At 42.7% G+C, this 27,238-nt stretch overlaps 1 long non-coding RNA gene across 1 annotated transcript in view; it reads left to right on the top strand.

The window, feature by feature from the left end:
• LOC142487186 (uncharacterized) overlaps positions 1 to 26,459 on the top strand; it is a 51,050-nt gene extending 24,591 nt beyond the window's left edge. The window contains exon 3 of the long non-coding RNA XR_012799162.1: positions 26,056 to 26,459. This is a non-coding gene — a long non-coding RNA (uncharacterized LOC142487186). The remainder of the gene's footprint in view (positions 1 to 26,055) is intronic.
• Positions 26,460 to 27,238: the final 779 nt, after the last annotated feature.

The raw sequence follows: 27,238 nt of genomic DNA, 5'->3' as shown, positions 1-27,238 counted from the left end.
GGGATTACGTCTTGCAGACGGATCGCAGTCACTTCCGCGTTACGTGACCTCTGCTCTCGCGAGATCTCCTCTCCGTTGCTGAAAATTCACTGCTCCGGCTCTGTGGTGGAAAATCAGCTTGTCAGCTCGTCTCTCTCTGCTTATGGAATGCCCGCCCTACGCGTTTCTCCAATGTGGCTTCGTCAGTGTTTGACAAATCCATACATCTACAGGCCCGTGGCAACTGGATTTCACCCCGTGGCGACCTCCTTATGGCCGCCCAAGCAGGGTGGGATTGGGGGCGGGACTAGGTGGCGAGTAGATTTTTTGGTTCGGCGAGTAGAATTTTGGGTGATTTGTCAACCACTGTATGTATATATATATATATATATATATATACATACACATACATACATACATATATGTATGTGTCTTGTATGCATGTATTTATTTATATAGCGCCATTAATGTACATAGCACTTCACAGCAGTAATACACATGGTGACAATCATATAGATAACAAATAATATAAATAGCACATCTAGCCCATCTTACCCCCCTTAATCGCAGATCGGGTCCCCTAAGGTGTCTCTGTCTATGTGTCTCTGTGTGGTGCATACCTGCTGGCTACAGGAGGGCCTGAGTCTCCCGCGATGACATGGGGGATAACAGGAACAGGTTACTGGGGTGGATGCCTTCGTTCTGGTTCAATGGTGCAGCGCCTCCATCTTTAGTAATCCCCAGGAATGGGGGGTGGAATCCTTACCACAGAGATTCCCCACAGGGATGAGAGATTCCAGTCTCACACAAGGATTATCTTTAAAAGCAGCAGTCTCTTTATTCTCTTGGGCAGCAGCAGCAGCAGCCGACGGGTACAGTTGATGCACAGTCCACTAACTGTTCTCCCTTGTGATGTCCCTGCCGCCACTCTGGACCAAAGGCATCCAGAGTGGGGCTAGCTCTTCCCTCACCCCCTAAGCAGGGTGAGAGGTATTTGGTTCCACCTCACTAACTGTAGCTAGATCAGCTCTACTCATGAGCTGATCACTCCTCTCCTCCTAACTCACTATCACTACTGTCAGACTGACAGAACACACACACTAAATAGGAAATGCACTGCTCTTTTATGATCTCAGCAGGCACCGCCCCTGTGTCTCTTGCTTTGACACAGGTGACCTACCTCCACCATTCAGGGCAGTGCTTGAAGTGGGGGAAACCCATGATAACTCCTGGCAACATGCCCTTACCAGGGATTATACCAGGAGGAGGATAGAACTATAGCCCCATTTCTTACCAGGGCTACACACATAAAGGAGAGAAGTGATTCAGACATAAAAGTAACATTTAGGAAAAGGAGTCCCTGCTCCGAGAAGCTTGCAATCTTATAGGTTGGTAGGAAGGGGCCAAGGGTTATGTATGCGGTGTAAAATTATCACTCATGAGCTACTCATATGCTTCCTTAAGCAGGTGTGTTTTGAGTTGGGTCTTAAAAGTTGACACTAATGGATGATGGCAGGGAAGGTCAGAGGGAAATCTGTCATGACTCCATTACTCATAAATTCAGATTGTTCACCCAGAGTAGAATAGATGAACTTTCAGAGATGGAAAGCCACTGGGTACTCAAGACTGAGGGACTTGAGAGAAAAAGTTAGATTCAAAACCTCTATCTCGATAATCACAGAAGGAGGACTCCCAAGGCAGAAGTTCCTCAGACACTTAAAATGAAGGGACTTTTATAACTCAAAAAAACTGCTGAAACAATGACCTAATTTGAGAACATGTTTATGCACATTATATCAGAAGGGTTTAATCTCATCTCTATACAAATACATTTCTTGACCTAGGGGCCACAGGAAAGCTAAAATGTTTGTCACAATGGGTGGAAGACTTGGGGTCAGAGTCGGATCCTGAGGAGTGGGATGACATCCTAAAGGCAATATCAAAGAGATCAATATGCACCTCCATCAAAGAAAATTAGTACAAAGTATTAAATAGATGGTAACATATGCCAACCAAATTAGCACAAATGTATCCGGGAACCTACCTACTCTGTCATAAAGTATGCATGTATTTATGTCTTTATTTATATAGTGCCATTAATGTACATAGCGCGTCACAGTAGTAATACACGTGACATTCATATAAATAACAAATAATACAAATAACAGGTCATGGGAATAAGTGCTTCAGGCATAAAAGTAACATTTAGGAAAAGGAGTCCCTGCTCCGAAGAGCTTGCAATCTAATTGGTAGGAGGAACATACAGATACAGTCGGAGGGCATACTGGTAAGTGCGTCTGCAAGGGGCCAAGCTTTATGTGTTAGGTGTATAGTGTTAGCCACGGAGTTACTCATATGCTTCGTTAAGCAGGTGTGTTCAAGGTGGGTCTTAAGGGTGGGTAGAGAGGGTGCTTGTCAGGTATTGAGGGGAAGGGCATTCCAGAGGTGTGGGGAAGTCAATGAGAAAGGTTTAAGGCGGGAGAGGACTTTAGATACAAAGGGGGTAGAGAGAAGACATACTTCAGCGGAACGCAAGAGTCGGGATAGTGCATAGCGAGAAATTAAGGCTGAGATGTAAGGAGGTGCAGAAGAGTGAAATGCTTTAAAAGTGAGTAGGAGAATTAAATGTGTGATACAGGATTTGATCGGAAGCCAGGAGAGGGATTTCAGCAGGAGAGGTGCTGAGACAGATTTAGGAAAGAGTAGAGTGATTCCGCAGAAGCATTTAGGATAGATTGTAGGGGAGACAGGTGAGAGGCAGGAATTCCAGACAGAAGGAGGTTACAGTAATCAAGATGGGAGAGAATGAGGGCCTGTGTCAGAGTTTTAGCAGTCGAGCAACAGAACAAAGGGCGTATCTTTGTGATATTGCGGAGGAAAAAGCGACAGGTTTTAGATACATTTTGAATGTGAGAGGAGAAAGTGAGAGAGGAGTCAAGTGTGACTCCTAGGCAGAGTCCTTGCGCTACTGGGGGAATGACTGAACTTACAACAGTTACAGTTAGGTTCGGAAATAATTGGACACTGATACAAGTTTTGTTATTTCGGCTGTGTACCAAAATAATTCAAGTTACAGTTAAATAATGAATATGGGCTTAAAGTGCAGTCCATCAGCTTTAATTTGAGGGTATTCACATCCAAATTGGATGAAGGGTTTAGGAATTATATCTCTTTAATATGTAGCCCCCTCTTTTTCAAGGGACCAAAAGAAATTGAACAATTGACTCAAAAGCTGTTTCATGGACAGGTGTGGGCTATTCCTTCGTTTTTTCATGATCAATTAAGCAGGTAAAAGGTCTGGAGTTGATTCCAGGTGTGGCATTCGCATTTGGAATCTGTTGCTGTGAACCCACAACATGCGGTCAAAGGAGCTCTCAATGCAAGTGAAACAGGGCATCCTTAGGCTGCAAAAAAAAAGAAAGAAAATCCATCAGAGAGAAAGCAAGAACATTAGGAGTGGCCAAATCAACAGTTTGGTACATTCTGAGAAAAAAGAACGCACTGGTGAGCTCTGCAGCACAAAAAGGCCTGGATGTCCACGGAAGACATAATTGGATGTCGTGGTGGATGATTGTAGGATCCTTTCCATGGTAAAGAAAAACCCCTTCACAACATCCAGCCAAGTGAAGAACACTCTCCAGGAGGTAGGCATATCATTATCCAAGTCTACCATAAAGAGAAGACTTCACGAGAGCAAATACAGTGGGTTCACCACAAGGTGCAAACCATTCATAAGCCTCAAGAATAGAAAGGCCAGATTGACTTTGCCAAACAATATCTAAAAAAAGCCAGCCCAGTCCTGGAACAGCATTCTTTGGACAGATGAAACTAAGATCAACCTGTACCATTCTTCTGATGGGAAGAAAAAGTATGGAGAAGGCTCATGATCCAAAACATACCACATCATCTGTAAAACACGGCGGAGGCAGTGTGATGGCATGGGCATGCATGGCTTACAATGGCACTTGGTCACTAGTGTTTATTGATGTTGTGACAGAAGACAGAAGCAGCCGGATACATTCTGAAGTGTATAGGGATATATTGTCTGCTCAGATTCAGCCAAATTAAGCAAAGTTGATTGGATGGCGCTTCACTTTACAGATGGACAATAACCCAAAAAATACTGCGAAAGCAATCCAGGAGTTTTTTAAGGCAAAGAAGTGGAATATTCTGCAATGGCCGATTCAAACACCAGATCTCAACCCGATCGAGCATGCATTTCACTTGCTGAAGACAAAACTTAAGGCAGAAAGACCCACGAACAAACAACAACTGAAGACAGCTGCAGTAAAGGCATGGAAAAGCATCATAAAGGAGAAAACCCAGCTTTTGGTGATGTCCATGCGTTCCAGACTTCAAGCAGTCATTGCCTGCAAAGGATTCTCGACAAAGTATTAAAAATGAACATTGTATTTATGATTGTGTTAATTTGTCCAATTACATTTGAGCCCCTGAAATAAGGGGACTGTGTATGAATATAGTTGCAATTCCTAAACGTTTCATACAATATTTTTGTTCAACCCCTTGAAATAAAGCTGAAAGTCTGCACTTCTATTGCTTCTCGGTTGTTTCATTTCAAATCCATTGTGGTGGCGTACAGAGCCAAAATTATGAAAATTGTGTCAGTGTCCAATTATTTATGGACCTAACAGTATGTGGAAGGAGGTAGTGGGCCAGGTTTGAAAGGAAGTATGAGGAGCTCGGTTTTTGCCATGTTAAGTTTGTCGGTGGAGGGCCATCCAGGATAATATCGCAGAGAGAAATTCAGAAACTTTGGTCTGTGCAGCAGTTGTAAGGGGTAGAATAGTACATTTGTGTGTCGTCAGCATAGAGGTGATATATGAACCCAAGAAATGTGATTAGGTCACCTAGAGAAAGAGTGTACAGAGAAAAGAGGAGAGGTCCTAGGACAGAGCTCTGGGGTACCCCCACAGAGAGGTCGATAGAGGTGGAGGAGGTGTTGGCAGAAGTAACGCTGAAAGTACGAAGGGAGAGGTAAGAGGAGATCCAGGATAGAGCTTTGTTATGAATGCCAAGAGTATGGAGAATGTGAAGGAGAAGAGGGTTGTTCACAGTATCAAATGCTGCAGAGAGGTCCAGAAGTATGAGCAGAGTGTAATGACCTCTGTCTTTGGCAGTATGGAGGTCATTAATTATATTAGCAAGGGCTGTTTCAGTGGAGTGAGCAGTGCGGAAGCCAGATTGTAGAGGGTCTAGGAGAGAATAGGTGTTGAGAAAATGAAGCAAGCGAGAGAATACAAGACGTTCAAGGAGTTTAGAGGCAAAAGGCAGGAGGGAGACAAGCAGATAGTTAGAAAGACAGGTAGGGTCAAGATTGCTATTTTTGAGTAATGGTATAACTGTTTTTGTTTGAAGGAGGAGGGAAAGGTACCAGAGGAGAGAGAGGAGTTAAAAATGTGTGTGAGCATAGGGATTATAGTAGGAGCAAGAGATTTTAGGAGATAGGAGGGAATGGGGTCAAGAGGGCAAGTGGTAGATGGAGAAGAGAGCAGCAGTGCTACATCCTCCTCTGTCACAGTGGAAAAAGAGTCAAGGATGGCAGGAGGAGAGTTGGGAAGAGGTGTAGGATGGGAGGAGGAAACAGAGGGGATGTCCTGACGTATGTTTTTCACCTTCTCCTTGTAAGGAATCCGCTCCTGGGTTTTGTTGAAACCTTGTCCTTACAGAACCTTGCAGCTTGTAGGAAAACCTTCCCTGGTACCTGCAATCAGAATCACCTGCTTCTGCTATTGAACTGCAGCCTGCTTCATGCTGCCTCCTGTGCAGCTCTCTCTCATTAGCTTTCTGTTCTACTTAACTCCTGCCCCGCCCACCAGGAAGTTGCTGGTCATAGACTTTCTAGTAACTGTGTTTGCCACAGCCTGTGTTGGTCCTGCCTGGCCTTCTGTCTTAGTTCTCTGTTTCTGGCAGACTCCACCGCGCGGCCGCGGTTACACTGAAGCTCAGTGTTTCGGTCCTGTCTGCAGTACCTGTTCTGTTTTCTCCCCTGCAGAGGCCTACATCGGTGCTTCCAGATACCTGCTGCATATTCTCCTTGTAGAGGCCTGCACCGTTGTTACCTGCTGCTATCTCCTGCTCCCAGTGGTCTCCACTACTCTCAGCTGTACCCGGCTAGGGGGTGCTGTTATGTGCTGACGCACTGGATCTCCTATTCTCTCCTGCAGAGGCCTACATCGGTGCTTCCGGATACCTGCTGCATATTCTCCTTGTAGAGGCCTGCATCGTTGTTACCTGCTGCTATCTCCTGCTCCCAGTGGTCTCCACTACTCTCAGCTGTACCCGGCTAGGGGGTGCTGTTATGTGCTGACGCACTGGATCCCCTATTCTCTCCTGCAGAGACCTGCATCGGTGCTTCCGGATACCTGCTGCATATTCTCCTTGTAGAGGCCTGCATCGTTGTTACCTGCTGCAAATCTGCTCCCTGCTGCAAATCTACTCCCAAGCGTCCTGTTGCCAAACCCCAGCATGGATATTGTTTACCCAGCCTTCTCCTATCCTGACCCCGGCTTGTCCACGGATTATCCTGCCTTCTCCAGTCCCGACCCTGCTACGTACGACCACGGAATTCGCAACCCGGATCAGGCTTCGTGGTCTCAGGTCGGTGTATATCTTTCCCCACCTCAGCCCCGCGGTCCGGTCCAGGTTTGTGGTGAGCACGTCCGTTACAGTATGACCAGCCCCACAAACTCGGACCCCGCTGAGGTGGGGTTAGGCCGGTTCCCCTCTGAGAACCTGGTCCTCTGTGAAAACCAGTATCTGTGCGAAATACTACCCCTGATTGAAGATCAGATTATGTATGAAGGTTTAACCCCGTTGCAAAGACAATGCCGTAACGATCTCATTGGTAAGGCTTATTGCCTCGAGGACTTAAAACAGTCTCTGGCCGATTGTGTTTGCTCCTCTGGTTCCCCTTTAACCTGGGATAATGTGCACCCTGTCAAACTTGCCATCGCCCGTAATGCACTCCTTGCCTTCGCCTTATCATTGGACATTCACCTAGTACAACAGGACCCTCTCTTCATGGTGGTTCATGCTCAAGACACACTCCGTGTACTTTCCCTGACTTTGGACATTTGCATAAAGGAACAGGACCCTCTCCTCGCCAGCTACGCTGCCGCTTGGCAGTCCACCTGTGCTGCCAGTCCTGTCGCTAAACCTGGGGACGTATCTCCCTCTCCAGGAAATGACCAAACTGACCCACTATCACTGCCCCCTAGCATAGATGCTGCCACGGTCCCTAGCCCTGATGGTACACCCGGGTACTCTGACACCAATGATACGTCTACGTTAACCCCTGCTGATCAGTCCTGTGAGGTTCCCCTGGAGTATACGTATATTTCTCTAGCCAACACTAAGGCTCTAGTATCCGAGAACAAGTCCCTTTTTCCCTCTATTCCTAACTCTGAATCTCCCTTTTCAGCCCTCGAAGTTTTTCCTGCTTTAACCCCTGTAAATTCTTGCTGCCTCCAAGCTAATGCCTTCGTTCTAGCCTCAGAGAATGTGTCCCCAAGTCCTATAGCAGAGGTTGCATTAAATGACTTCCCCAAGGTTGTTGAAACCTTAGTTAGTTTTTGCTATAAAACCCCTGCTTCAGCTCAAGTTTCAGCTGCTGTGCCCCCTGAAACTTCGGCTAAAGTTCTGATTCCAGTTAAATGTATTCAGTTACCAAGTTTTTCCCAAAACTTGGTCGCAGAGTTCCCATTTCCAGGTACTTCGCTGAACCAGTCTGTCATCCAGAGAGCGATGATCCCTGCTTCAGCACATAGTCCCCACGTCGTGGAATCTGCAGTCATTTCTGGTTTCCCAGACACTCCTTACCAAATACCCACTTCAGAGACCAGTACAGTGGTGATTGCCCCCCGTGTACTGTCTGTGTTCTCCCCTTCTCAAAGCTTAGGGTTAAAACCGTACAGTGGTCAGTATGCCCCTTCTGGGGTTCATGTTGTGTTCCTAGGAATGTTTGCTGACACACTGTTTTCACTTAAAAGCGACGCTTTTTCATATGTGCTAGCTAGAAGCCTGCACACAGTTTCCCCTCTCTCTGAAAACCGGTCTCAGTCTGTAAATCAGCCCATGTCTAAAGATCAGTATATTTTTGAGAGACTACCTCTGTCTGAAAACCCGTCCCTGTCTGAAAACCCGTCCCTGTCTGAAAACCCGTCCCTGTCTGAAAACCCGTCCCTGTCTGAAAACCCGTCCCTGTCTGAAAGACTGCCCTTGCCTGAAAACCTGATCCTGTGGAATAAAACTACCCAGTCTGGAACATGGTTCACACTCTCTCCCCAGAGCATTAGACAGAGGGATCGCCCTGAGGCCTGTCTCGCTGCTCTCTCGCAGTCCCTCTGCGCTGAGAAGCCTCCTACTAAACCTTTTTTTTCTTGGGAAGCCCTAGCTAATGTTGCGTATCTGCAGCTTAAAGAAGAAATTTTCATGACCCCTGTCTCGGACCCAATTCCTTCTTTCCCTGACTCTCCTGCCATGTCTAAGTCTAGTACAAGTTTTCCTGATTTTTCTTCTGTGTTGGGGATTCCCAGTTCTAACCCTGAGACTTTTGTTCCTAAGCCAAGTGTATCACTCAATTTGCTAGGGACAATGGGCCTGGACATTAAGAAGAGAACTGTTTCAGTATCTTTTAGTGAACCCTCCCGCCCTCTACCCTCGCTAACCAGTGACCGGATTACTTTTGGAGCAAAAGATTCTCACAAACCTCTATGTGCTTATTTCTGCAGTAGCATTGCTTTTCCAGGATGTTCCTCTACCACATCCGACCAACTATCAGTCTGCCTTGTCTTGTTCTCGGGGGACCGGGCATCTGGCTTGTGCCCTTCTGACGTCCCTGTTCTGGACTCTCCTGTCTTTCCATTTCTCTGGATTTCCAAATATTTTTGTGATTCTCTCTGCGTGTCAAGAATTGCAGTACCACCGTACTCATGTGTAAAGGTGGCACTCGCCAATGAACTGTTGGATTACGGCCCTACTTCCCGCCTAAAACAGTTCAGGAACAATTCAAAGTCCCCCAAGTCTATTATGGATCGCCCGGAGTTCGATCCTGAAGAGGGGGGTACTGTAAGGAATCCGCTCCTGGGTTTTGCTGAAACCTTGTCCTTACAGAACCTTGCAGCTTGTAGGAAAACCTTCCCTGGTACCTGCAATCAGAATCACCTGCTTCTGCTATTGAACTGCAGCCTGCTTCATGCTGCCTCCTGTGCAGCTCTCTCTCATTGGCTGTCTGTTCTACTTAACTCCTGCCCCGCCCACCAGGAAGTTGCTGGTCATAGACTTTCTAGTAACTGTGTTTGCCACAGCCTGTGTTGGTCCTGCCTGGCCTTCTGTCTTAGTTCTCTGTTTCTGGCAGACTCCACCGCGCGGCCGCGGTTACACTGAAGCTCAGTGTTTCGGTCCTGTCTGCAGTACCTGTTCTGTTTTCTCCCCTGCAGAGGCCTACATCGGTGCTTCCAGATACCTGCTGCATATTCTCCTTGTAGAGGCCTGCACCGTTGTTACCTGCTGCTATCTCCTGCTCCCAGTGGTCTCCACTACTCTCAGCTGTACCCGGCTAGGGGGTGCTGTTATGTGCTGACGCACTGGATCTCCTATTCTCTCCTGCAGAGGCCTACATCGGTGCTTCCGGATACCTGCTGCATATTCTCCTTGTAGAGGCCTGCATCGTTGTTACCTGCTGCTATCTCCTGCTCCCAGTGGTCTCCACTACTCTCAGCTGTACCCGGCTAGGGGGTGCTGTTATGTGCTGACGCACTGGATCCCCTATTCTCTCCTGCAGAGACCTGCATCGGTGCTTCCGGATACCTGCTGCATATTCTCCTTGTAGAGGCCTGCATCGTTGTTACCTGCTGCAAATCTGCTCCCTGCTGCAAATCTACTCCCAAGCGTCCTGTTGCCAAACCCCAGCATGGATATTGTTTACCCAGCCTTCTCCTATCCTGACCCCGGCTTGTCCACGGATTATCCTGCCTTCTCCAGTCCCGACCCTGCTACGTACGACCACGGAATTCGCAACCCGGATCAGGCTTCGTGGTCTCAGGTCGGTGTATATCTTTCCCCACCTCAGCCCCGCGGTCCGGTCCAGGTTTTTGGTGAGCACGTCCGTTACACTCCTTGAAATAGTGAGCAAAGTCCTGAGGTGAGATGGAGGAGGAAGAAGAGGCAGCTGATGGTGGTCTGAGTAGGGAGAAGAGTCGGCGTGGGTTAGATTTGTGTGTGTTGATCAGTGAAGAAAAATAGGTTTGTTTAGCCTGAGGGAGGGCAGAGTTGAAACAGGACAGCATAAATTTGTAGTGAAGGAAGTCTGCGAGGCGTTCAGAGGAACAAGTGCAGCCATGCAGCATGTGCGTGTGGGAATTTAGCCAGGGTCTGGGGTTAGAAGGGTGAGAACGGTAGAGAGAAAGCGGGGCATGTAGATCAAGAGAGGAGAATAGAGCAAAGTTTTAGTTCTTGATCAGGTTGTCAGGGTCTGGAGCAGGGCTCAGAGAAGAGAAGAAGGAGCTTAAAGTGGAAACAAAAGCTGGTTAGTTAATAGAGCACCGGTCTCTGCAGAAGCGAGGGGTAGATGGTGGTGGAGAATGGGAGAAGCGAGAGAGAGAAATGAGATGAGGTGATGGTCAGAGAATGGAATGGGGGAAATGGAGAAATCAGAGAGAGAAAAGATTTTAGTGAAAACTATGTCTAGGTAGTGGCCATTCTTGTGGGTGCTGGCTGCAGTCCACTGTTGAAGGCCAAAAGAAAAGGTTAGAGAGAATGTGTGAGGTACAAGGAAGAGAGGGGTCATCTATATGCAGTTGAAGTCCCCAAGGGGAAGAATACGGGAATCAGAGGAGAGATAAAGGAGAGCCAGGATTCAAAGTGAGAGAGAAAGACAGAAGGGGGATAAGTAGAGGTAGGCGGGCGAAAGACGACACTCCTGACGAAGCCGTGCTGACCAACAGCGAAACGCGTAGAGTTTTCAGCAAGTGATCTGTGAGAGAGAGCGCATCTGCACCACTGAGTCCAGAGGTTCCAGCCGCACCGGAAGTGACGTGTGACCCCCGGCGTGGATGCGGAAGTATTCCGGAGAGCAGTGCGGTACACAGGGAGATCGCGACCCGCTGTGTACCTGCTACCTGTTATTCACTGTGCTTGAAAATCTTCTTAAGTGTAAGCTTTGAATTGTATTTCACTGTGTATCAATAGATTTTTTCGTTCTATACATTGGTTTGTTCTTTTTCATTTGATACTGGCTGCTGAATATTGCTGAAGAAAAGGACGAATGGCGCACAGCCAGAGAGCCAGGTGTAGGATAAAACTGCTATTCTTTATTCGTGCATGCAGGAAGACAGGTAACCCCCTTGGGGGACAAAAACAGGAGCCTCCTACGCGTTTCGGACCTGGGGGTCCTTTATCAAGGAGTATGGGATGTGTTAGGATAAGGCCCCTTATATATCTGATTAATGATTGGTAAATTTAGAGAATCTGTGCAAAATCGCCACCGCCACCCAGTGCGCATGCGCGTGACGTCACTTGAGGCGCCGCGCCACCAAGCTAAAGCATTGTGGGTAAGAACCGCCCCCTGTGCCAGTCCGCGCATGCTCACATCGGAGCGTGAGGCTGACAAGACTCCTCTAGTCAGTATCTCCGTTCCTGCCAGTAGTGACGTCATCGCGGGTCTCCCATAGGCCGGTGCATGTCGCTGGCCCACCAATGAAAGTGGTGCACAGCCGACAATGCACCAATCAAAACGGGTCCCCCGCGCCCACACTGGAGGCAATCACGGAACATACAGGCTAGGATTAACCAAGGACAACTAAAATTTTGTATATGACAGGGATGTGAAAACAAGATCTGATTATCAAGTCTACCTGTCATAGGTGATGGGCTTTATCCATACTGATCCCATATAAAACAAAAACATACAATGTGGTACATATAACACTCTGTTAAAAAAGTGAACCAAATTACTGCTAACATGATACAATATGTACCTTGAAACTTAGTTCAAAAACATGTACAAATCGAAAATACAAAATATATATTAAAAACAATAAAGACATTTAACAAGACTTGTTGGTATGTCTTGTCCTTAATGTCCCCAAGGCTGAGGAACAACAAATGTAATATACTTTTATATATACAGATTCTTATTAACATCCATAATTCATATAATGTCAGAGAAGCTGTATGATTACCTGTTGACAACTAAGGGTACTGTAATTTATAATTTAACTCATACTATGTAATTAGTAGATTATAAAGGGCTCCCAAGATGTTAGAAGGTCACGGACGAGACCCTTAAGGGGTGTCTCATACCAAAAGGACAATATAATACTGGGAGGATAGTGCTGTTAATATTTAAATATACTATTGAATCATCCTTCATTTATGCAAAAAATGAGACAGGTTCCATTCTATATTTAGACCACAGGGAGTTCTTGTCTGAAGCATAAATATCCAATATGCCTCCCTGCGGTCTAAAAGGTTCAGCATGTCACCTCCTCTTTCTTTAGAGAAGATTTTCTCAATTCCCTGAACTTTTAGCCCATTAATGTTACCTTCGGGGCATTGTACAAAATGTTTCGAGACAGGGTGGGATGTGTCACCTTTTTTGATTAACCTGATATGCTCAAGGATTCTATTCTTTAAAGGTCTGATTGTCCTTCCTACGTAGTTGATTCCACACCCACACGTCAGTAAATAGATCACATATTGGGTGTCACAATTGATAAATGACTTGATCAGAAAATCCTGATTGGATCTACAACCTCTAAATAGTTTTGAGGGTGTCATAAACCGGCAAATCTTACATTTCCCACATCTGTATGATCCCTTAGTTATAAATTTCCTGATGGGGGGAGGCAAAGACGCAACATAACTTGGTGAGATGTAAGTGGCGATGGTTTTTGCCTTGCGGTATACAAAACGGGGACCCTTTTCCACATATTTTTTCAGACTCCCATCCATTTGGAGGATGTTCCAATGATTACGAATAATTTTCTGGATTTGATTACTGCATCTGTTATACTGTGTAATCATAAGTGGAACATCCTCTCCCATGAATTTGGTGTCTCCCTTAGTTTTATTCTCCCCATGGATTGGTGGGTACTTCTGTCTATTTTTTAGTAAATCCTCTCTATTAGTTAGTGCAACTTCTTTGTGGATTTGGGTCAGATGCTCTGTGTTATAACCTCGCTGATGGAAACGGTGGCGTAGTTCCCCCGACTGACGAGAAAAGGCCTCCTCAGTGGAGCAATTTCTCCTCAGTCTGAGGAACTGGCCTATGGGAACATCCACCCCTTGAATTGGATGACTGCTTCATATTTCTACTCTAGTGTGAGTAGCCATTTGCAAGCCCATTTAGTGCTAATTATTTTGTTAACATTACTACACTATGTGATGTTTCTTTATTTTTATCGTACCTACGACGCTCCGCTGGTCCTTGTGGAAGAAGTTTGTGCAGAAGACTTTTGAAACAGTCTTCACTAAGGGTTGAGTGTGTTTGTTCCTCTTAATTCACATATAGTTCACTATTAAGATCTTATTTTGTCACATTTGTGCACTATATATATAATTTTTTATGCACTATCTATAATTTTTCATGAACTATAAATTTTCATGCACTATAAATTTTCATGCACTATTATTTTATGCACTATTTTATGCACTATTATCATTTTGGGTTTGTGAGAGTGCTATTTAGCAATCGTGTGTTATATACAATACCAGAGTTAAACAGGCCAGACAATAAACTACTCTCCCATGTGGTCACAGCCACCAGATGAGTGATAGCATCCGACTGGAAAAAGCCAACGATTCCGCCAGTATCATAAATAAGAGATAGAATCTGCTTTTCATGTCAGATGGAAAAAGTGACAGACTTAGTGAATGACAGATTTCTCAAATTCAATTGAAAATGGCAGCCATGGGTCCAATATTACAGAAATTCCGGGTTCCCTCCCCTCTCCCACCTAATTACTGAGCCCATTGATCCCCTCCCACACATAAAGAGAGAGACTAAGGACCAAAAACAGAGGTATACTGTAGGTCCACTCTGATGGATCTTCAAGATCCAAAGCCCCAAAAGATATGAGTTCACATACATGGAGAAAGGGTAACCCTCTCCTCGACTGATTCTTAAGAAAAGAAATAGAATACCAAAGTCTAACAGCATCACAAAGACTAGAAAAGTTATGTTGAAATGGAAACATGTAACTAAATGTATCTACTAAACCTGACTTGATTATGTAAACCCAACTCCCAACCCCACCACCATTCTTTTCTGTACCCATATTCCCCACAAGGAAAAATGTATAAAAATTATGTTAAATTAAAGACCACTTCCTTGTTGCCAGTTCAATGTGCCTTGTGCACAAAAAGAAGCACATCTGAGATGCTAGGGAGATATGCTTATAGCCAGACTAGCTACAGTGTGCTCTACTAAAATAGTTCCTTCTCCCCCTAGTTCACCCATCTCTAGCGGCTAGCCCTAGCATCAGAGAGAGAGAGTTTAGGCAACTGTATGAGAGTGGTATCTACTAATCTGCCTCCTAAATGGCTTTGTATTTAAGGACCTGGGCATGAACCAAGCACATACAGAAACTGCTAGAAATTCTCTAAGCATATCTGAGAGAAAACTAGAATACCTACTCAAACATATCAAAGACTGCATCACTGAAGTAAAGAAAAAAGGACAAATGAGAAAGCCAGTTAAGGAACTAATGGCTTCTTTGAGCATATCCCTTGATAAGCATTTTTAAAATGTAGCCTTGTAGTCTTCAGACTGAATTATTGATTTAAATAACACATGTTTTATTACTTTTCCATAGCAAAACTTGCTAATGAGATCATTTTATTTTAACTGTGGAATAGCTATTGGATATAGATCTCAAAGAGGAGAATCTTTTGTAGTTTAATCAGCAAGAACATGATTTAGCACCAATAAATTCCCAACAGTGTTCTTTGTTGTAATTTCTCTTCCAAAACACCCTCCCACAGTTTTTCATCATCTTAAAAATGTGTCTCTTTGGGCCTTTTTAATTATTATTTGCATGCAGAAGACCAACAACTTGCACATACAAAATGAGTCAACCTTTAAGAAATCTACATTTGCCATTAAATACCCTCATGTTTCTGCTTGTTCCATTTGTTAGTAATGTTCTGCAAAAGCTTTTTGGGGGTATGTGACCCAGCAAAAATTGGTAAAGATCAGGAGGAGTGTGGGATCATAATATTCTGTACTTTAGCATCAGTGTCAAATATAACAAACTTATTCTTCAAGTTAAATACATCTGATGCTAATTTCTAGCTTCAAACTCAGATCAGGCGGTTGAATTGACACATGATGCAAGTACTGTAAATAAAAATATTGGCATTATATACTGCAGGGGAGCGCAAACTTTTGAAGCTGCGCCCCCCTGTCTCCCCTTCCCCGGCTCTCGCGCCCAACCCTCCCAACCTTGGATCCGCGTCAAATGACGCTGCAGGGTCATGTGACGTCACGGCACATGACATGCAGCGTCGTTTGACGCGTGTGACGTCCCGTCTCATGGCCTCGTGGCGCCATTTGACGCTTTGTTGCTATGGCGATGCATCACACAGCCGGCTGAATCCCAGTAAGTGGAGTGTTGCAGGGGCCTCACGCGATCCCCCGGCATTTAATTAAATGCCTGGGAGAGAGCGCGGGGCCTCTGTAACCGCCCGTGCCCCCCCACTCAAATCTCCCGCCCCCAGTTTGCGCACCCCTGATATACTGTGCTACTTTTAACATACAGTATGTGTGTCAAGTAACTTCTTACCTGATTTCTTCTTTTACTTTTTATATAACCTTCCCCTATTTAACTTAATGATAACAACAGGACAATATCTACAACAAACTACTATCGCTAACGTCATTCATTTTTGTTTTTAATAATTACAAAATGTTTAAGTTGATGTTAATACAGACAAGCTTTAGGGTAAATGTAAGAAACTCAACAAACAACTGTCAATTATTTCACATTTGTCTGAACCAGAGTGCCCTGAGAGGGCCAGTTTTAACTTTCTAATGCCTCACTACAGACAAAAAATATATTTTTTATTTTACACGATTCACATTCTACCTTTAGGGGAATACTTCATGAAAACAACTTCCCTAAGAATGAGCTTATTTCAAATAAAATTTGCAAACTCTACCAATTTGTAGCAAGCTGTTTTAAAACTGTGTACATTTGAGGAAGACAATATTAATTTGAGTAAATTCAGCAGTTCCGTTACTATGCCAATTTTGATAAAACTGATGAGTTAAAGTGATTTCTTCTGCTTACAAAAATGGTTCTATGTGCCGCCTTAAAATTAAATGACTCTACACCTCGTTGCTTGTGTTGGCAGTGGAGATATGAATATAGAACACTTTTCAAGTCATTCAGGAGTCTGAAAGGATGGAAAGAAATTGGCTATCATTAACATTGCCAACTCAAGTTTGGGATCTTAAAATATATAGCCTGCCTTTAAAAAGTGTGAAGTAATAGTGCATACAGGAGGACATTTTCATGGCAAAGAGAAATTTTAGAAAGATGAACACCTCATTTGGTCTCTATATTACAGACCTGTTGGACTATATGTAAAAAGAAATGGGCTAAACTGTAGTCTTAAATCCAATAACTCCCTTGGTTGTATCTTTGAAAATAATACCCACTAAGTATTGCCACAGCATAAACATGGTCAAACAGTGGTAGAAGCTTTATATCTTTCTGTTCTTCATTGTGTGAGCTTTTTATTAAAACAGCAATCTGTGCTGCTTGTTTAAAAAATGTTTTACATACATTATTTTTTGTTGCCACTTTTGAAACAATGCATACACTGGAGTAGAGATGGGCAAATCAACCAAATCCATTTCCCAGATTTTCACTGTTCTAACCCCCAAAATCTGCAAATGAATTTGGGCAGTTTCAATCCGCGCTGATTCATAAAAATCCGCCATTGAATACAACAAGAATCCGCCACCGGATTGCTGAATCCACGGATTGGATTCTATAAATCCACCCACGTGTTGCGGAATCTGTGGAGTGTATTGGTAATAATAATACAAAATCCGCAAAACACGAATCACCCTATTTCATCACTGAAATCCGTGGACCAAAAGAACCGTCCAATCCATTGTGGATCCAAATCTGCCCGAGAAATGTGCGCATTTCTAATCTTTTAACATAGGTTTGAAGGACGGGGTCTCCAGGGCTGAACCCCATTCATTTCAGCTCGGTGGACCCCTGCTTCCGTAGATACTTACCTCCATAGGGGGTGCTGGTAGCAGCTCTGGCTGATCTAGCTTGATTTTAAAGTTTAAAGCTCCTACTTTAGAACTCCACAATAATATGAACCCTGCTAGCTGAGTGGCTACTGGCACCCCCTACCAAGAATCTCAGGAAGCAGGGGCTCCCCGTAGCTGAAATTAATTGGGTTCAGCTTCGGAGACCCCCTGCTTCAATTTCATGTAAAAAATAAATAAAGAAACTCATGGATTGCCACTTTAATCTAGAAATTACCTTAAATAATTATTTTCAGGCAGAAACAAAATGGCCACTTAGTCAGCCTCACTCTGACAGCCAATAAAATGTTGTGACTTTATAGTGAGATTATATTGTAGCTTCCGATTGGTTGACTACCCTTGTTTTTCCTTGCAAGAAATGGCAAAAGTTTTTTTTTTTTTAAATCTCAATATCTCAGCAATTAGGAGAGCCTTAAGTCCTCTGGTTCAACTCCCAAGGATGCCCTGGTACATAAAAGGTAAATAAAAATATTCTTGATTTTGTGGGGGGTTGCTGCTTTAAGATTGGAGAGTACAATTAAGTCAGCAAAATAGTATTTTATTGTGGAATTTGCTGAATTTGTTATCTAAAAAATCTACTCTGTTTCTGTAGTGTGAAAAACAAAATGTATGAATTGAGAAGTTAAATGTTTGCACTCTTAGTTGTGCTACTCCTATCTGCACAAGGAAATTGAATTTACTGTTATAGAGTAAATGATAAAATAACATGACTACTTTAATATTCAAACGCCACAAAGACAAAAATATTTGTGATTTTATTTTTAGCATGCGATTGAAGTCATACAAGAGGAATGTGCTTGATCAAACAACATAAAGATAATAGGTAAAAGGGCTGGGAGAAGTTTTACCCATGCAGACTAATACAAAAATCTATCAGAAGCTGTAAATGGATGCTGCTTAGTTTATTTATATTGATTGGATGATTCCCAGAACAATTCAACTTATTAATTAAAATTTTATGGCATTGGAAACAGTTAATTTTATTGTTAGAAAGATGTGATTTATTTGGGAGGTACAGTATTTCCAGTTGAATATTCAAACAAGACTAAGTAAGATAAGATAAGTAAAATTCTTCTACTGGTTACTAAATTGTACAGTACTTATCTTGGTTTAATAGCAAGTGAATAACTTTAAAGGTACAGTATAAGTGGGATGTAAAGATACTTTAAAAGAAGAAACATTCAAATGAATACTAGGGTATACAGATGCAGCGGCCGTTATTCGAACATTTTTCGCCGCCTTTTTCATAAAGTCTGCTGTATTCCACGCGGCATTCACTTGTTAATCTTCTGTGAAGGCTGTCAATCATACGCATGTTTACCACTGTTGATTTTCCATGATTACTGAGATTGTGATTTCTTTGTGTGCAGTTCTGCGTGTTACCTCCAGATGGCAAAAATGAATCCCTTTGCACAGGACAACCAGTGAGCTGTGTGTAGTCAATTTGCAGGTGTTTAAAAACTAGATAAAAGAGTAGCCACTACAATCATCCATTGTAAAGTGACCTTGTTCGCTGAAGACGTTATCAAATTTGGGTGTTTCTTAATTAAAATATCAACAGTACACAATGCATGTCCCGTTATTCTACAGTACATTGCTATCTCTGCACTTGCATCATGGCAAGTAATTTCAAGCCCTTATACCAAACCACAATGTAGTTATGCATTTCTCATATTTTCTGCAATTAATTCTGGAACAGATAAGAAGGTGACTTTTGCAGAGATTTATGATTGAAAAATATGAATTCTTCAAATTTTCACCGAACCAACATGGCTGAAAGAATTCGTAAGGCAAACATTAACTAACGAGGGTGGCTTTTTTCCTCTGGGAGATATCTGTACAAGAGGATATTGGTCTGTGATCCTAGCTTTTGCTGGCACGTTTGCTTATGGCGACTGCAAAAGAAGAAAGGTCGGGTTTCATCCATTTAAGATTCGGTCAGTACGTTGTACTTCCTGACACAAACCGGCTTCCCAATACTATAGCAATAGCGGGCCGACCGTGACTGAAAGCCTGGTGAGCAGCAATCCTTGCAACCTGAGTTCCAGCTTCAGCAGGCACCTGTCAACTATGATGCTGATTTCATGAATGAGCCCGGCTGTTACGCACAATGCTGTACAACACTGACATTGGGTTTTCTCCACCTGGTTGGCAGTGTATATAATGAAGATAAATATAATGCAGATAACATCAGTGACCCCAGCTTGTACACACAGTACACCACTAACAAGTTTATAATGAAGGTAAATATAATGAACTACAGATGCAGGCACCAGTATTAGAAATCTTGAATGGGAAATTAAGGTGCAGTCTCACAGTAAATTCATCAACATTGCCTCAACATTTCTGTGAGATTCTTTATGGCCCATTAGATTAACACAGCAGCGGTCCCTGCAGTCCCATTCAGTTTGAATGGGATTGCAGGGACCCCCCGCTGTGTTAATCTGATGGGCCATTAAGAATCTCACAGAAATGTTGAGGCAATGTTGAGGCAATTACTGTGAGACTACCCCAGAATCTCCCAGAATTTCCCAGGTAAGTGTTCTAATACTGGTGGCTGCATCTGTATACAGTATTAAGTTTCATTCCTCATGGTCTCGCGCTCTCCTTCTGGTCATTTAAATTAAATGCCGGGGGATCGTGCAAAGTCTCCGTAATCCATTTATATATAGTACCTTCCCTTCCAGCAATGCGTCATCGTGGTATCCCGGCGTCAAATTACCATGGCAATGTGACGTCACATGTCTCTGCTCGTAAAGTGGGGGCACTGGATGTGTCTGGGGGTGGCGTGGGTGGTTGCAAAGGCCCCACGTTCTTCCCCGAGGCATTTAAATTAAATGCCGGGGGATCGCGTGAGGCCTCTGCAACTCTAAACTTATCTTGACTCTGCCTTGGCAACGAAGCATCAAATGAGGCTGCGGGTCACGTGACGTCAATGCTTGTACTGTACACATGCACACTTGAGCGTGACTTGACGCATGCGCACTACCGGAATTTATGGCATATTTTTTTTTTGCCAGAAATGAAACTTTGGAATCGAGCGTCAAAAGATAAGGAGGAAGTTCGGTGGAACTCTAATATTGCTTTTTTTTAAAAACGTTGCCAATTTTACTTTTATACAGTCAGTATTACTAGCTTCATGGCTTTAAAACTTTGCCACACTACAGTATTATTTGGACAACATACTATGCACTGTGATTCAATAACATGTCATAACCTGTAATAACATTTCACACAGAGATGTTGATTGATTTTATTCCACTTCATGGGTAATGGAAAACAGCTTTTTTTTAACATATTTAACCAATGTAAAGATTTAGAAAATAACTACATTTGCAAACAGTTAAATCTATTGTTTTTTAATCCTTCACGATCATCCGTGTAGTACTATAAGACACACAAAGTCAAGGACAACTCATTCGACTCGTTATCAACACCTCCCCCGGCCGATCCAGGACATTCACACAGAAAGAAATGATTTATTTCAAGTGTAATCCTGGGAGGTGGTGGAATACTATTCAATACTTTCAACTTTGGGTCATACAGTACCTTTTATTATATTTTAGTTCCAATGATTTCTTTCAAGTGTAATCCTGCTCAGTCAACCTAGAATTATACAAGATTAAACAATTTACGGAGTTGCACCCTCCCCCACTCCTCCCTCAGTAAACTGAGCAAAAGGCATTCGGCTTCTAATCAACACCACCCCTCTCCCCTGGGCCATGGGACCTTAAACAAGAAAGTACTTTTATGTTTCAGCTTTTGTTTTTCGCCGAGAATTTACTTTGCCTGGTTTCACGCACATGCCCTGAGACGCCCTGCATACTAAAAGGTCTACAATGACTTCACTGCCAAAGTGAAATTTAAGCACCCCCCCCCAAAAATGAAGTCGTATTTTTTTTTCTCAAGCAGACCTTAATAAATGAGTGATTAGTTTAGGGGAAACTTTGGGTTACAGTATGCATTTTTCTCTCATATTTTATCAATTTTTACATTTATAAAATCACTACATTTTTATCTCTCTACGAGGTGGCATACTGACATTTTTTGCAGGGGGGGGTTGAAATTCTATTCAATACCTTCAACTTTGGGTACGCTTTGTCTGCTTACAGTATCATACTGTTTATGGAAATATCACACACACGGTACAGTATGAATGAAGTCATAACTTTAATTGTATTTTACAAAAGTTCAAATGATTTCTTTCAACTTTAATCCTGGAGGCTCATTGCATTATGTACACCAAGATGAAACATTTTGGTTGCACCTCCCCCCCTTACCCACACACTTTCAATAGGACATCCACATACAAAGACACATCTGTACTAATTTTTCAGGTATTGGCTGATCTGCTTTTTAATTATATGGGGTTTAGCTGAGTCAGGGGTTTAGCTGTGTCACCTCAGCCGATGTAAACAAGTGTAAATGGTGTACTAGAGAGAGGGAGGGATTAGGACAAACTATTGACTGTTATTATGCACACTGTACAATTAGTTTGGACTTCCCCCCCCATCCAGAAGTGTTGCATCTGTGAAAGAAAAAAAAATGTCTGCAGGATTAGTGAATTGAAGGCCTTGACTGGTTAACACTACTGAAAGCCTGTCACGGGAGACCAGTGCTTTTAACACAAAAATTACCCGGATCCTTTGATTGAACAAAACGTGAGATAAAATAAATTGTAATTTATTCACACAAGAAACACACAAAGCTTGATTTACAAAATAACACTTACGGGAATGAGGTAAAACGAAATAACAGGTTTCCAGAACGAAAGTCCACGAAATACAGTCTCTAGGTATCAATTCACAGGAGCGGGGTTGATACGCAAACATGAGACGCGAAACCGTCTTTGGTTAGGGGCGTCGCTTGCAGCCCCCGTATCTTTGCCGAATGAAAAATATCTTCGTTCTGCCCTTGCAGAATTCGTTCACAAGTCCTTAGTTGTAACAAACTTTTGTAGCGGGGTACAATCCTTGGTTATGATGGAATCATCTCTGTACCTTCAGATCCCATTATGCTGTAAAAGGACGGGCAAAACACTGCTAATATCGTCTATGGTTGTTGCATCTTTGTACAGTCAGTATCGTGTTCCAGAAACTCATTATTTCTTCTATTAATTGCTCCTTTTTGTACGGTTTAACAACTTTTCTTATATGATACTTCAGCTGATGCCACACCAGTTTAATGAGGTTCAAATCTGGTGATCTGGAATGGGAGAGGGAAAAAATGGCGGATTAGTAGATCGATACAAACAGTTTAAAACAATGAGAAAAAGTTAATGTACAATGGAGCACTTACTCCGGTGGCGTCTTAATGCAGTTGATACCGCTCGCAAGAATAAATGCGGTATGTTTAGGGTCATTATCCTGGAAGAACCGGTGACCACTAGATGGGAAATCATGTCTAATGTATTCAACAATACAGGTGACTATTTGCTCTTGGAAATATACTTTGTCCATGATTCCTGGAACAAGAGAAGAAAAAATTATGTTAAAACTGAACATTAGGGTACAGAATTCCATACAGATGTACTGTACAGTTTATAAGGCTACAGCATGTGACTTTGTACATTATTTTACTCTCAAATATGATAATGTATCCTGGTCCACATCTAGAGATCGCACTGCACACATGCATCTGCATTGGGTGCTTGGGATGTGGCTTCAGAAATTGGCGTCCTTTTTTGTGGAATCCAAAAGTTGCAAATATCTCAAGTGCTACAGTTTTCTCGTCAGAAAAGATGACATCCTGAAAAGTCTCCCCACTTTCGATCCATGCCCATGCTTGGTCCACTCTTTTTTACCTTGTTGGCATCCCTTATCATCCCTTATCATTGGATACGCTCTGTTAAGACAAGAATTTTTTTTACAGGTACAGTAAATCCACAGTTTTACCTACAGTACAGTAGTGTAAAGTGCAACACTTTACCTGTACTGTCCTACTAAGGCACAATAATTACAGTATTAACCCTGTTCTGTCACTCTGTTCTGTCACTTTGCATACTACAGTATTGCGTTATACTATACTTTATTACAGTAAGACACTTACTTGACATGTCCATATATCCATCCCAATTGATGTCTCATCATACTGATGCTGGTCTCAGATGCTGGGATATTGTGACTGTTCTCTAGAACAGTCTTGACTCTTGCTGTACAGGGCTCAACATTAGCCTCGCTGATTTCGTCCACTAGACGCTTTGCCGTCCTACAGTTTAAAAGAAAAGAGAACAATTTGGTAGGCCCAAAAATAAGTCAAAACAAATACATGACACACATGTACAGTATTCTAAAATAATTGCAAAGAAAACAAGTAAACAAAAAAAATTATTTTTATATACAAGATGTTTATACTGCACAATTAAGACAGTAATTACATAATTAAAATTTTTTTTTACTCTGTTGTGACTGGGGGACTCCGCTTTACACTTTTTGCCTGACCATGGGCATTATAGCTGACAGTGATTTTTGCTAAATCGATGCCCGAATTCAGTAACCAGCGTTTGATCAGTAAAATTCTGTGTCCTTTCTTGTACATGTTCTGTATTCTCATGCAGAGATCCTTTGAAATAACTTTCTTCGGCATTTCTGCTTTAGAAAATAAATCAAGCACAGAGGAATGTATATTCGATGCATATTCGATGTATATTCAATGTGCATTGAATCAACAGAAGTGATGGTGTTTTTATAATGTAGTGGATCTCGCTCGACAGGTTAAGTTTACGCAGACTTTTAACACCTGCAGCTCGTGTTCAAGCCCGCCAATAAATTCAAATAGGGACACAGTGCATAAAAGATGACACGAGTTGTATAGCTGATCTGCATGAGCTCTTGAACAGATACTGTATTGTGCATTCTTCCATCTGCTTCCATGGATCAACCTCAATTCTATGGATGCAGGCATCTGTTTTCTTCTGCTGTGCCGACCACGAGAAAGAGAAAATCGGAAACTGTTTTCAAGCCAAAGCCAAAGGTGCCTAGAGAAAAGGTTCCGAAGGTTCCGAAGGCTCTCAAGGCAACAAACCCTGGCCCTTATTATGTGAAGAAGAAAATTGCCAAAATCCACATGGATCAACCTGTTTGGATGGACACCAGAAATGCTCCTGCAACCACCGAAGCGGAATCGGACGTCCCAGATTTTTCCCTGCCATCGCCCACCACCACCGATTCCAAAACATCCACCCCCTCTGACCCCTTGTACACCGATGCTCATCCAGAAACCCCCAGCTCACCTGCTCTAGCACCCATCCACGCCGATGCTCCTACGGAAACACCCAGCTCACCTGCTCCTGCACCCAGCAACACCGATGTAAGTCCCAAAGCCCCCAGCTTACCTCCTCCAGCACCCAGCCAAGCAGATGTTTGTCTGGGTGACACCAGCACTGCTTGCACCAGATACAGCTCAGTCGCCGCATGCTGGATGATTTCAGTGGTATCAAAATAACTGACAACTCAACAGAGCAATACAGGGACCGAATGGAGGCATGGGTGTTCGTCTGGATAAGATTGAGAGGAACATCGCGGGGCTCTATTCTTTGCTTGGAGTCCCTGCCCCTGTATATCCGATGCAGGAGCAGGAGGGTGACCTGGAGGCACATTATTCTGCCATGGAGGTACTACATACCCCCCCACCCCCACCCCATGCACCCTCTCAATCCCTGGATTTAACCCTTACAGTACCAACACCAAGCACACCACGGGCCCCCCCACGCTCACCCCCTCTGTCTACAGAATACACGTATATCCTTCTGGTGGAGGAGATGACAACCCCAGTAGGCCACGACAGGAGGAAAACATCCTCCCCGACCATCTACTGTACCCCCACCTGCTGCCAGAAGCACACCCGCTCCAGCACCCAGGATTGTACAGCTCCCAGACATCATGCTAAGAGACCTGCCCCAGAGCGTCCAGGAGAAATGCAAGATCAGATGCGGGATTCTACTTCAGAAATATGCCTAGTTCATCTTTAAACACCACGTCAGTTTTGAGCTGTACAGCGAGTAGACCCAAAATTTTAATTATGAAGACAATAAATACAAGAAGGCTCTTCCAGCAAATTTAAGGAGAACAATTATGGAGGAAGTGAAGTGCAATTTTAAAGCTACCAGTCTTCTTATGAAAACCGTGAGAGACAGCATCAATAGCCGTTTGAGGCATACAAGGGCTCTTCCCTGGAGGTCCATCGACTTGTTGGATGACTACTAGCTGTAACTTTATTTACAAATAAAGATGTACCGCCAATGTTTTTAATCTTAAAAAAAAAACAGTTGATTTTGAAAAAATATATTTCATTGTTTAAGTCTTGTTTCCTATTTTGCTGGAGCTGGGTCAAGCCAATGTGGCTTAATACCCCCCCCCCCTGGTGCAGGAAACTCTTCCAGCAATACTTCCAGGTGCTCAAATCCATGCATGCAATGTCCCTTCCCCCAAATCCCCCAAAACCTAATGTACTTTAAAACCTCTAGTCCTACTGTAAAGTGCTGTAGCCCATGCCATGCATGCTTTGTCTCCTCCAACCCCCCCTCCAACAAAAAAAAAACTAGAGGATACTGTTTAACAATGGACTATACTGGCGTCATGGTTTAAGACTGTAGTTTTTTTAATGTGTACAGTAGTCACAATGTACTATAGTCATAATGTACGGTTCCCCATGTCATGCCCTTTTTCCCTAAACCCCCCAAAAATCTGTATTGCATAATATGCAGTGTGACTGTAGATATATAAAGATATATATGTAAATATATAATATTGTCTCTTTCTTTACAGACCAAGATGTCCAAGAAGCACCAGCCATTGCGAAGAAGAAAAAGACAAGATAGTTAATTTTGAAGAAGGGGCAACTTTGTATTCTTGTATTATTCTATTTTCCTTTATTATCCTGTACAAATAATTTTTTTCATTCTTTCAATATACTTTTTGGTGTTTACTGTATGTTTTTACTGTTTAGACACTTACATTAGTACCATACATAAAGTACTAAAAGCATTTAAATATACTATATACTGTACTGTATAAATATCTTGTTGCCATACTGTACAGTACTGTATACAGTATACACATCTTGCAAATAAGGTGCATTTACTGTTTAGATACACTTACACTTACAGTAGCACTACACTGTACATACTGTAATACAAAGTTGTAAAAGCATTTAAATATATATATATAAATATCTGACATACTGTATATATAAATCTTGAAATTAAGTTGCTTTAAGGGCTTAAATAAACTTAAAGTAGTACAGTAAATAAAGTACTGATGTCATTTAAATATACTGTATCTAAATATATCTTTGACACACTATACAAATCTTTAAAATACGTTGCATTTATTGTTTAGATACACTTACAGCTCAGTGAGAAAATGCACTGTATCTTACTGTACAATTGTCATTCTGAACAAGGTTACATAATGACACGCATGTTAAAAAATGTGATGACACGCATATGTATTTCAACAAGGTTCCCATTTGACATACACGCATGCGCAGAAATGTGATGACGCATATGCGTTTCAAAAAGGTTCCAATTTGACATACATGCATGCGCAGAAATTTGATGACATGCATATGCGTTTCAACAAGGTTACAATTTGACATACACGCATGCACAGAAATGTAATGACACGAATATGCGTTTCAACAAGGTTCCAATTTAACATAAACTTTATTATCCTGTACAAATGAAACATTTAATTCGTTAAAAATACTTTTTGTTGTGTGTGTTCATATTTTAAATATTCCACAGGTCGAAAATTTTTGTATGGCTAAAAGCTAAGGAGCTCAGAAAGAACTTTTCCCCATGAACTGAATATGAACTCATATTTTAAATCTTCAAATTAAAAGTACTATACGGGAATAAAAGACAGGTTAAATTGCAATTAGATTTTTTAAGACAACAACTCGCGATCGCCCACTTGAGTTTCTCGACGGTATTGCAGTCAACGTTAA

This window comes from Ascaphus truei, chromosome 2 (genome assembly GCF_040206685.1).
Source record: "Ascaphus truei isolate aAscTru1 chromosome 2, aAscTru1.hap1, whole genome shotgun sequence".
Classification (NCBI taxonomy): domain Eukaryota; kingdom Metazoa; phylum Chordata; class Amphibia; order Anura; family Ascaphidae; genus Ascaphus; species Ascaphus truei.
The sequence above is the reverse complement of the archived record's forward strand: the minus strand, read 5'-3'. Positions and strand labels throughout refer to the sequence as shown.